The sequence below is a fragment of the Xyrauchen texanus genome, chromosome 29 (assembly GCF_025860055.1).
Source record: "Xyrauchen texanus isolate HMW12.3.18 chromosome 29, RBS_HiC_50CHRs, whole genome shotgun sequence".
NCBI classification, from domain to species: domain Eukaryota; kingdom Metazoa; phylum Chordata; class Actinopteri; order Cypriniformes; family Catostomidae; genus Xyrauchen; species Xyrauchen texanus.
Window position 1 is genome coordinate 679,320 of NC_068304.1, and position 4,199 is coordinate 683,518.

Below are 4,199 nucleotides of genomic sequence, written 5' to 3' on the forward strand. Positions count from 1 at the left end.
AAAGATAATCTCCATTTACAATCTTCTACGTGTGCCAAAATGTTGGATCACAAATGGTAAAGTACAAATGTAGAGGTGATTCGAGATGCACTGAAGGATAGTGTCACTAGCTACTGATAGGATCTGAGAGCTGCTAGATCTACATATTTAGCAAACTCATAGAATATAACCACAACAATCTTCTGTATTTATTCATTACAGTGGCTAGATTAATAAGGAACAAAGCCTCGACAGAACCAGATGTACCCTCAAAGCATAGCTGTAATAACTTTCTGAATTTCTGTACTGACAATACTGAGACCATCAGAAAGAAATATTTAAGTTATACGACCATCTGCCACAGCACATTAGAAGACAACATCTCATACCTCTCCCTAGTAGCAACATCAGATATTTGCCATTTTAGATCAGGAAGACCCAACAAAAGTTATTAAAGCATCAAAACCAACAACATGTATGTTAGATCCTGTATCCACTAAGCTCAAAAGAGGTGTTTCCCCTAATCTCAGAACCTCTTCTCAATTTTATTTGGGACATGTCACAAGAACTTTTAAGCTGGTAGTTATCAAGTCAAGTCAAGTCAATTTTATCTGTATAGTGCTTTTCACAACACACATCGTTTCAAAGCAGCTTTACAGAAGATCGGACATTAACAGACGATAAAAAATGTCTATAATGTCGATGAATCATCATAGTGTAATTATTTTTAAACACGATTAATTATTTAAGTAATTAAATAATAATTGTATTAAATAACCCCAGTGAGCAATCTGAAAGCGACTGTGGCAAGGAACACAAAACTCCATAAGATGTTGGTTAATGGGAGAAAAATAACCTTGGGAGAAACCAGACTCACTGTGGGGGCCAGTTCCCCTCTGACTAACATCATGAATATAATGTAAATATTACTTATGTATAGTTAAAGTCATGGTTTAAAATTATTAAACTAAGTAAGTGTCAGTGTTTAAACATCGATTTTGTTTGAACTGTAAGATTAATGACCAATATCTTTGAAGTCCCTCCTGGATTAAATGCAGAAGTTCACATAGATGCAATTGTCCTTGTTAATTGGCTTTTGTTGGCAATTGTTAGTCTATGCATTCCATTTCAAGATCATAGTCCATCAATAGATGGAGGTGATGCAGGCAGAGATCAGGGATGTGAAACGCAGTTCAACCTGGCCAGATTTCGGTGAGGTTCGGTGTGGTCCATCCTAAATCCAAGGTTCAGACAATGGCATATGAAGTATCCCATGTCTTGGATGGTTGGAGTTGGCATCAGTTCATCCTCTGAAGTCCATCATAATAGACTGAAGTGATGTTTGGCTGGCACCGGCTGCATTGAGTCATCATCATTAAGCGACACATAGCAGTGGAGTCCAACAAGAAGCAGGAATGGTGCTGGATCAAGCCGGTTCTGGTGACCTCAGTATAGGAGTCCCGAGGTGGAGAAATGGAAACAAATAAAATAATATAAGCATAGATGCCATTCAATTTATTGCAGAGTAATCATGATCAATGTTTCTGGTTCCGGCAGACCCAACTAAAGCAGCCTAATTGTGGGTTGGAGTATAAATTAGGTGTATGCCTGGCTAAATAGATGAGTCTTTAGTCTAGACTTAAACTGAGGGAGTGTGTCTGCATCTCGAACAGTGTTAGGGAGACTATTCCATAGTTTAGGAGCCAAATATGAAAAGGATCTACCTTTGATATGCTAGGATTTATTAACAGGCCAGAATTTTGCGATTGTAATGAACGTGTTGGAATATAGCGTGGTAGAAGGTCACTTAAGTACTGCGGAGCTAGACCATTCAAAGCTTTGTACGTAGTTAACAGAATTTTAAAATTAATACTGAATTTAACAGGTAGCCAATGTAATGATGATAAAATGCGGATAATATGATCATAATTCTTGGTTCTCGTTAGCACTCTGGCTGCTGCATTTTGAACCAATTGAAGTTTATTTATTGATCTTGCTGGACATCCTCCCAGTAATGCATTAACATAATCTAGTCTTGAGGTCATGAACGCATGAATTAGTTTTTCGGTTATCAAACTGTTATCAAGAAATCACAGCTTAATCCTGGTAAACTAGTTAATCATAGACTCATCTCATATCTCTGATTCATGTTAATTCTGGCTTTTAGGCACCATCATAATATGGAAACTGTGCTTCTTAGAATTACAAATTACTTTATTTTATCTTCCGACCACAGTTGCATCTCTCTTCTAGTGCTATTAGATATACAGTAAGTGCTACCTTTGACACCACTGATCATGACATACTCTTGGACAGGCTTGATCATTATGTTGGCATTTGTGGAGAGGCATTAGCCTAATTTAGTTAATAATTCTCTGAGGTCTACCACTTTGTTTGAGTAAATTAGAAACTTCCAGATGAAACACAATTATGCAGTGCCATACGTCTTTGTATTAGGCCATCTGCTGTTCTCCTTGTAAATGCCTCCCTAAGGAGACATTTATCATCAGGAAAAAAACATTTAGTTATTACTTTAATGCCAATGACACTCAGCTTGATATTTCCTTCAGGTCAGATTCAATTTCTAAATACTCCAAGTTAAGCCAGAGTCACTAGCCAATTTGTCCAATGATTTTCAGGTGTGAGCTTCATTACCATAATTGCAGACCAGGTGGAGGGAGACATTTATTAGATTCTGCCAGCGGGAGGTAGTTATTCACTTGACCATAGGGACTCACTACTGGGGTCATGATTACAGCAATGGGAAAAAGGATCCAACATGACAGAACAAAATCCTTGGGCACTTGTGTTCTCTTCAAGTGACCAGCTTCTTCTTTTACTGAATAACTGACAAGACGTCTAGCTGATGTGAACATTTTCATTGCACTCGGCTGCATATAATCACAAACGCTGATTGTAATCCATAGTGATTCTGTCACAAAGGATTTTTTTTACACTAAAATTAATAATGAAACCAGATAGCGGAAGAGGCACAACAGTCTGTTTTTATTTAAAGTAATTTCTTTACTTTCTGAAAGCTGCATACATCTGGAAAGTATTCACAACACTTTTGTTATGTTAAAGCCTTATTCCAAAATTTATTAAATTCATTATTTTCCTCAAAATTCTACAAACAATACCCCATAATGACAACTTGAAAGAAGTTTGTTTGAAATCTTTGCAAATTTATTAAAAAAACAAAACAAAATAAATTACATGTACACAAGTATTCACAGCCTTTGCCATGACACTCAAAATTGAGCTCAGGTGCATCCTGTTTCCACTGATCATCCTTGAGATGTTTCGACAACTTGAATGGAGTCCACCTGTGGTAAATTCAGTTGATTGGACATGATTTGGAAAGGCACACACTTGTCTATATAAGGTCCCACAGTTAACATGCATGTCAGAGAACAAACCAAGCCATGAAGTCCAAGGAATTGTCTGTAGACCTCCGAGACAGGATTGTATCGAGGCACAGATCTGAGGAAGGGTACAGAAAAATTTCTGCAGCATTGAAGGTCCCAATGAGCACAGTGAGTCCCATGCATCATCAGTAAATGGAAGAAGTTTGGAACCACTGGGACTCTTCCTAGAGCTGGCCGCCTGGCCAAACTGAGTGATCGGGGAAGAAGGGCCTTATTCAGGGAGGTGAGCAAGAACCCGATGGTCACTCTGACAGAGCTCCAGCGTTTCTCTGTGGAGAGGAGAATCTTCCAGAACAACCATCTCTGCAGCACTCCACCAATCAGGCCTGTATGGTAGAGTGGCCAGACGGAAGCCACTCCTCAGTAAAAGGCACATGACAGCCCATCTGATGTTTGCCAAAAGGCACCTGATGGACTCTCAGACCATGAGAAACAAAATTCTCTGGTCTGATGAAACAAAGATTGAACACTTTGGCATGAATGGCAAGCGTCATGTCTGGAGGAAATCTCACCACCTGGCCAATACCATCCCTACAGTGCAGCATGGTGGTGGCAGCATCATGCTGTGGGGATGTTTTTCAGTGGCAGGAACTGGAAGACTAGTCAGGATCGAGGGAATGATGAATGTAGCAATGTTCCTGCTCCAGAGTGCTCTGGACCTCAGACTGGGGTGAAGGTTCATCTTCCAACAGGACAATGACCCCAAGCACACAGCCAAGATAACAAAGGAGGGGCTACGGGACAACTCTGTGAATGTCCTTGCGTGGCCCAGCCAGAGCCCAGACTTGAACC